Source organism: Meles meles, chromosome 16, assembly GCF_922984935.1.
Source record: "Meles meles chromosome 16, mMelMel3.1 paternal haplotype, whole genome shotgun sequence".
NCBI classification, from domain to species: Eukaryota; Metazoa; Chordata; class Mammalia; order Carnivora; family Mustelidae; genus Meles; species Meles meles.
Genome location: NC_060081.1, coordinates 39865131 through 39873760, shown reverse-complemented (window position 1 = coordinate 39873760; position 8630 = coordinate 39865131). Strand labels below are relative to the sequence as shown.

The 8630-nt window shown below is 44.5% G+C and overlaps 1 pseudogene; it reads left to right on the top strand.

Annotated features, from left to right (window-relative positions):
- Positions 1-5753: 5753 nt before the first annotated feature.
- On the top strand, positions 5754-6158 carry LOC123926605 (annotated as a pseudogene).
- Positions 6159-8630: the final 2472 nt, after the last annotated feature.

Genomic DNA, 8630 nt, shown 5'->3' with positions numbered 1-8630 from the left:
AGTTTCTAGAACACTGTGAACACAGCTGACTCATGGGTCACATAGAAACCAGCCATAGTGAACACCATTTTACATTAAAATACTCTAGGTTATGGATAGCTTGAAGGGTCTCAGTTTGCAGAAGTCCTTCATGTTTTCTACTGAAAATCCTCATGTCATTTTATGGAGGCCAAGAAAAGCAAGGCTGTACCCACCTCAAGTCTAACCTTGACATAAGTACAGCCATCTCGGCCCCGGCAGCCATCTTAGGCCTCCATGACCGGTAAATGACCCCTGCTCCAGGAAGACTGACCAGAAACCGGTTTTGAAAACAAAACACCATACCAAAAACCAATTAGGAAAGGTAACTCAACGAGGTATTAAGTCATGTCAGGAGTAGGATAGTTTGACGTTGTAATAAATCATGTCAGAAATAGGATAGCTTAACACTGTAATAGATCACAAGAACATAGGGATGTGGTCATGGCCCAATCACCTGCTGCCAAATCCACCCCTACTCTGTCTTTAAAAACTCTGACTATGATCTGGTTTGGGATCCAAGTCCCTACTCCTCTGTGTTGGGTATACTTGGGCCCAAGCTTAAGCTTGCTGAATAAATCCTCATGTGTTTACATCGGTGTTGGCTCCTTGGTGGTCTCTCAGATGCGAAAACTCAGGCACAACAATTTTTGGCACCTCAGTTGAACAGTGTTTGGAGGAAAAGTTACCAGAATGTTGATATCACTTGATCAGGGCAGTTTTTATTCCTCTTATCGTAGCATACTGTTAAAAATCCTGTTCTCCATTAATAATTTATTGTGTAACACCCTTAAGTCTTCAAGAAAAAAAATTTTTTAATTTATTTATTTGAGAAAGAGAAAGTGTCCAAGTAGGAGGATTGGTAGGCAAGGGAGAGGGAAAAACAGGCTCCCCATGGAGCAGGGAGCCTCAAACGGAGCTCGATCCCAGGACCTTGAGATCATGACTTGAGCCGAAGGCAGATGCTTAACCAACTGAGCCACCCAGGAGCCCCAGGAAAGTGATTTCAAAAGACACAGCACGTTGTGTTTGCCATCACCATAATTAAAATCATGCCAACTGCTAAAAACCAGGAATACCAATAGTCATTCCACGACACACAAAGATCTGAGGCTTAGCATAAATATTTTTGGAACATCTGACAATTTAACACTCTGTTAGTGTTTTCCTTTCTCCATTTCTAGTAAATCTGACCCATAAAGGTCTCCCTCTTCCAGCCACCCAAACCCGTTTAGGGGACACTTGGCGGCATTCTGTTATGTGGCAGCTATACTGACCCAGACTCAGACTTCCCCTCCAGTGCTTGGATAAGCCAGTGGCTCCAAGTACTCCCAGGGACACCAGGGAATACTATGAGTTCTAAGAAGGCTAAGGAATGGAGACCTTCATTTCTTGTGTATCTGCTTTCTTCTCTTCCCTATAGCTTGTCACAGGCTCTGCTGGATCAGAGTTGGGCATACCCACATCCTGCACATGCCTTCAGTTCTTCTTGGTGCGTGCAAGAAGCTGCATGCCTGTCCTCTGGCCTGAGTGTGAGCTGTGGGTGGCAGAGCCTGGAGCACAGGGAAGCCCATCCTCCTGAGGAGCGAAAGACAGAAGGGATGCATTCTAAGCAGTCACCATTGGGGGCACCTTCGTGCAGACCCCTCCAGCAGCTCTGACAGAGTGTGGAGGGACACAAAGGTGGGGGTGGGAACCTGGAGGAGGGCAGTTTCATCAGACTATAAGAGATGACCTTGACTAAGCCAGTGGTTGCAGGAAGAGGAGAAAAGAGAGCCAGGAACAGTTTAGGAGACCCGGTCTGCTAGGCTTGGTGACTGGATGTGAACGGCGGAAAGGGGGAGCTGGGGCCAACTGCCAGGCAGCACACTTGGGCCCCTCGGGGGCTCCCAGCTGGGACAGGGAATAAGCAACAGGGCAAGGTCTTGGGACCAGGGTTTACCCTGCTTCTGAACCCGATCCTTGAGCTCTCTAAGGGATAGAAATTGACAAGAGGGGGCGCCTGGCAGGCTCAGTTGGAAGAGGAAGCAGCTCTTGATCTCATGAGTTGTGAGTTGTGGTTCCGCCTTGGGTGTAGAGATTACTTAAAAATAAAATCTTTTTAAAAGGGGGGAATTGCCTGGGTGGCTCAGTCTGCAGAGCCTTGGACTCTTGATTTCAGTGTTGTGAGTTTGAGCCCAGCCTTGGGCATGGAGTCTACTTAGAAATAAAAATGAAAAAAGGAAGAAAGGGAAGGAAGGGAGGGGAGAGGGAAAGGGGGAGGAATACCTTTTGATTGGAGAAGTTCGATTTCCCTGTAAATCTGGACTCTGATTTTAAGGAATTTAAGAAAAAAGCAGGAGAAGCAGGTGAAATAAGAGATGCTTCCCAAGGTATTTCTTGGTCTATGGAGTAAAACCAGGATATCATTTTTATAAGGAGATAGATTTCAATATATTATTGAGCAAAAATATTTATGTAAAATAGTCTATGTGTAGAGGGATGTTTAGAAAACTATGTCTGGGGATGCCTGGGTGACTCAGACTTTAGGTAAAGCATGGGACTCCTGATTTCAGCTCAGGTCATGATCCCAGGGTTCTGGGATTGAGCCCCATGTCAGGCTCCCTGCTTAGTGGGGAGTCCGCTTGAGATCCTCTCCCTCTGCCCTTTCCTCTCCCCGAACACCCCACTCATGTGTGCTCTCTATAAAAGAAATAAATAAATCTTTAAGAAATTAAAAAAAGGTATTATGCTAAGCTAGATAAGTCAATCAGAGAAAAATAATTATCATACGATCTCACTGATATGAGGAATTTGAGAAGACAGAGGATCATAGGAGAAGGAAGGAAAAATGAAACAAGATGAAATCAGAGAGGGAGACAAACTATAAGAGAATCTTAATCTCAGGAAACAAACTGAGAATTGCTAGAGGGGAGGGCTGTGGGAGGGATGGGGTGACTGGGGCATGGATATAGGGGAGGGTATGTGCTATGGTGAGTGCTGTGAATTGTGTAAGACTGATGATTCACAGACCTGTACCTCTGAAACAAATAATTATATGTTAATAAATATGTTATTATATGTTAATTATATTTTAATAAAAAAATAAAAGAAAACTATTCTGGATGGTGGTATTTCATTTCATTTCATTCTTTGAGTTTTCTGCATTGTTTTAGTTTTTTTTTTTCTTACAACAAACACATAATGCTTTACACAATTATTTCTATAAGAGAAATAGTAAATTACTCAGGCTGTTAACATTTGATGAGGCTTAAATATCAACCTTAACTATAAATGTGGCAAAAAGCAAAACATGCAACATTACCTGTCTTAGAGCAACACATAAACCCACAAATCCAGGATATTATTTGGAATTTAAAATATTTACTTTGAAATTTTTTAGTTGTAAGAGTCAATACCCAAATATTTTATAGTCTACTGACATACATACTTTCATTTTTATCTACAAACTTACAGCAGAATTATCAGATAAAAAAAAATAAGAACTGTGATTTTCAAACTTCACGGGCCAGACACCCAGCCACGAAACTTTGCCCATACCAAAAAGCCCGCAATGTATTACATCAACAACTATTTTTGAGAACCTACCACACACCAGAAACTGGAATTAGGCACCAGATGCAGCGCCCACGTACGTTCAGTGTCCCAGGGAGTTTGGGCATATGGCCAGGCCAGTTCACAACGGACTGGTCACTTGTGCTGGAGGGAGAAGCAGATGCCATTGTGGCAGGTGGTGGAGGAACAGGAGGGGCAGCCAGAGGTGCGCAGGCCCAGAGCTGAGCAAGCACGCCCAGGGAACTTTTTTAGGCCCAGGTGTGGGAGTGAGGAGCAGCAAGGAGAGAGGCCGGGGCGATGGCTGCAGCCACTAATCCAGGAGTCACCTGCCAACATGGGGAGGGCATTGGGATTTCTCATGAGAACAACTGCGGGCTACTTGGAGAAAGGCAGGACACAAGGCAGGACAGGAGGAAGAAGGCTACAAGGGGCCCAGAGCCTGTGGATGGGGGCCTGAGCAAGGTGTCGGGATGGGACCCCAGAGCCTGGCATCCTAGCAGGTGCAGTGTGGGGGTCCCGGCCACAGATGCAGCTGGAGGCTCAAGAACAACGGGCAGGCGTGGCCTCCAGGGGCGCAGGGGGCGGGTGTGATAGAGCCAAGGTGAAGTGTCTGAAAGCCTGCTATGCCCAAGTCAAAGCCTCCAGGAAAGAGAACAAGATGGAGGGAGTGAAATGAGAAATTCACTGACTTGTCACTAACTCCTTCCAAGAGGAAAGAAAATGCATAGTGATGGGCCATGCGTAGAGGAGGGAGCTGTAGAACACTGTAGAACAGTGTAGAACAGTAACTGTAGAATAGTAACTCCCGAATGGCACAACCTGAAAGTTACAGGACTTCCAGCCTGAGAAATAACCCAAGCAGCAGAAAGGGCTCCCAGCTGCATCCAGGGCAGGCAGAGATTTCTGTCTCTGCTGTGTAACTCCTCTTTGAAGGAGAAGAAGGAACATAGTCCTGGGACATCCAAGGGAAAACAAACAATAAATTAAAGCAGTGTGTTTGTCAGGGTTCTCCAGAGAAACAGAGCCAACAGTACAGTGTAGAAAGGAGAGAGCTTTATGGTAAGAAATAGGCTCATGCTCTTAGGAAGGCTGAGAACCCTCATGACGTCCATCTGCAAGCTGGAGGTCCAGGAAAGCCAGTGACATAGTTCCAGTTTGAGTCCAAACTCCTGAGAACCAGGAGCACCACGGTGGAAGTCCCAGTCCAAGGGCAGGAGAAGACTAATGTCTTCTCAATAGTCAATAGTCAAGTGGGCAGTGAATTCTCCCTTCCTCCATCTTTTTGTTCTATCCAGCCCTCAACAGATTGGGTGATGCTCACCACATCGGGGAGGATCATCTGCTTCACTCAGTGCACCAACTCAAATGCTAGTCTCATCCAGACACACCCAGAGATAAGGTTTCACCGAATATCCGGACACTCCATGACCCAGTCAGGCTGACCCATGAAATTAACCATTCTAGGCAGCTTTTCCAAAGACAGGCATGGTGGCTGGGGGTGGGTGCCGGGTGGGCTAAAGTGAGGAAAATAGAAAATCATGTGTGAAGCTACATTTCTCTGTGCACGTTGGTAGAGTCCTGGCCAATCTCAGATTCTGCCTAACTCACTCCACTCCCACAGGTGCAGTATGAAAGTGGGTGCCCTGGACACACAGGGACAGTTAGGAGATGGGGAGGGATGTAGACGGAAGGAGAGCCTGGGGTTGCTTGTCTTAGTGAGAAGTGGATTGTCGTGGGCAGGCAGTCTGAGATGGGAGAGCACCTGAGAGCTCTATGGGCATCTGTGATTTTTTTTTTTTTGATTACTATCTAAAGATAACACTGATTGTGGAAAGGTGGAAAGAGAAGAGAGGAATCAAGTAAATTAAATTACATTTCTTTAATGTGAGGAGCCAGATCCAGATATATTTGTTGTATAAATGCTTATTTTAAAAAGACTAATAAGCGGGGCACCTGGGTGGCTCAGTGGGTTGGGGCCTCTGCCTTCAGCTCGGGTCATGATCCCAGGGTCCTGGGATCGAGCCCCACGTCAGGCTCTCTGCTCTGTGGGGAGCCTGCTTCCTCCTCTCTATCTGCCTGCCTCTCTGCCTAGTTGTGATTTCTCTCTGTCAAATAAATAAAATATTAAAAAAAAATAAAAAGACTAATAAGTGTTAGAGAGCGGGACGTCTGGCTTGTGAATGGCACCTTTGTTTCGCTCGCGACGAAAGAGCGATTTTAAAAAGGGTGATGTTGAGAAGGGCAAGAAGATTTTTGTTTAGAAGTGTGCCCAGTGCCATACCGTGGAAAAGGGAGGCAAGCACAAGACTGGGCCAAATCTCCATGGTTTATTTGGCTGAAAGACAGGCCAGGCCCCTGGATAAAGAATAAAGGCATCACCTGGGGAGAGGAGACACTGATGGAGTATTTGGAGAATCCCAAGAAGTACATCCTGGGACACAAACGATCTTCCCTGGCATCAAGAAGACAGGGGAAAGAACAGACTTGATAGCTTATCTCAAAAAAATCTACTAAGGAGTAATAGTTGGCCATCGCCTTACTTATTGCAAAACAAAAATGTCTCATGACTTTTTTTAGGTGTTCAGTTGATCTCATACACCAGAATTCAGATCATGAATGGCTGATAGAATATTTCTTTTGGACAGTCCTGATTTAAGTAAGATTGGCTTGTGGTTAAGTGAATATGATCAGCTTTTGAACCTTAATAGTCATTCTGGTTCAGCAAGTGCTCTCAGTTTTCCCCTTCTAAAAGTATGGTCAGAATTGATTAGTAATGTTCAGCTTCTCACAGAGGTGGTAAATGCCATCTCTAAACTTATAGGAGGCTGGTTTTGTATTTAGATTTATATAACTGGTTATATTAATATATTTAAATACTGAGGAAATCCCTTCACTGTCTCAGAACCAGCAAGACTCAGCTGTGTTTCAGGTTGTGTTCATTAGCCTGATAAAGGCAAGGGTGGAAGATAAGCTGGCAGTGTCCACTTTTTTCTCTTACCTATGCCAATTTAATTAAAATTCCCTGCATTAAAAAAAATAATAAATAATTAAAAATTCCCTGCATCTAAAATGTTGCCTCTTGCTTAATGAAAGACATTTTAGTGTGGTCCCTCAACACACTGGGTTACCCAGGTGCCCCAATGTTTAACTCTTAACACTTTATTGATACATACTTTTAAAACATTTATGTATTTATCTGCATCATAACCTTCTGCTCCAAGTAGCCAAGTATGAAAAAGGGAAAGGTTTTCTGAAGCTGATTGACAATTATGTGTCAATGCAGAACACTTATTTTCTAGCCCATCTACTAATCAACTCTTACTTGCGGAAGTGGCCAACTTCCAAAATGACCCCCTCATGGCCCTTATCTCCTGGTGTTGTCTTCATGTGTTTGCCTCTCACACTGAACAGAGCTGACCACAGTAGGATGCAGTGGAACTCGTGGTGTGGAATTCCAATCGTAGGTGATAAAAGACAAGTGTCTTCTGCCTCGGTCTCTCTTAGATTGCTCACTTGAGGGGAAGTGGGCCACCATGTTGTGAGGCCACCCAAGCAGCCCATGGAGAGGCCCACCCAGGAAGAACAGAGGCCTCCTCACAAAACCAGCAGCATGGGAGCAAGCCATCTGGAAACCTACCCTCTGGCCTCAGCCAAGCTTTCAGAAGACTGAGGCCCTGACCTGCTTCTTTAGTGCAACTAATCAAAGATCCCAAATCAGAACCACCCAGCTCAGTTGCTTCTGAATTCTTAAGCCAGAGAAACTGCCAGATAGTAAGGCTTTATTGTTTTTAAGCAACAGAGTTTTGGAGTAGTTAGTTATGCAGCAATAAAAACATGACGTAATTAAATATTTACCAAGCATCTCTTGTTTGTCAGGCCCTGGGTCAAGAGAGAGAAATAGCAGATGGTAATTTTTCTGCAAGGGCAGTGTCTCAGAAAGTGGAGGGTCTGGGGTGAGCTGTGCACATCCTGGTGGAAATGTCCAAATGTTGGCTGGAGCAAGGAAGGGGTGAAGAGTCTTGAATTTCTGAACAAATAGCGCTGTTGAGGTAAGATGGTGGTATTAAACTAGCTCAGAGCAAGCCCTCTCTAAACACAATGAAATTATGAGCAAATAAGTAAAAACACAAAAAAACCCACACTTCAGATTTTAAAGCAAGGGATGTTAGAAATTAATTTCTAGAAGTCTCGGGGCACCTGGGTGGCTCAGTTGGTTAGGCATCTGCCTTCGGCTCAGGTCATGATCCCAGGGTTCTGGGATCGAGCATCACATTAGGCTCCCTGCTCCACAGGAAGTCTGCTTCTCCCTTTCCCTCTGCCTGCTGCTCCCCCTGCTTGTGCTCTATCTCTCTCTCTGTCAAATAAATAAATAAAATCTTAAAAAAAAAAAAAAAGAAAATACATGTCTCATACTCTGTAAGGCTAACATTTCGCTTAACAAAGCAGCCTAAGGGAAGGATGTGAAAAGTCATGTTCTAAAAATCTCTAATACCTCCCCAAATTTGAAAACAACCGAAGAACAGAACATACTTGCCAGAGGAAAAGGCATGAATGTCCCTCTAACAGCAATCTGTTCCTAACAACTACGTGGTCAGAAGAAAAGAATCGACCAGATTTCACTGGTTTCTATTTCCACGCTTGGAGAAAGTAGGAAAGGGAATTCCAGGAAGAACAAGAAAAAATAAGAAAAGCACCCAAAACAGCCAGGGAGGAGAATGTGAGTCAAGCCTAATAGTGGACATATTACAGAAAACTGTATTTGAGAATGCCCCTCTCTGCCACAAAATCAGAAAGGATTTGGGAATCCCTCCCAAGGATTGCCTCTTTCCCTTCTGTCTGATTAGGGAAAGGAAGTTTCTGTTGAGCAGATGCAGGATAAAGTTGGGGAGGGGTTGGGGAGAAAAGAATAAAATTTTCCATGTTGAGAGTTTGGGTCAGAAGTAGAATTTCTGAGGTTCTAAGTGCACTGGAAGTAATTAATCAAAAAATCGAAAGACTTATTACCACCCAGCTGGGACTCCAGATCAGGGGCCTGGAAACTGCTGTTTATATAAAAA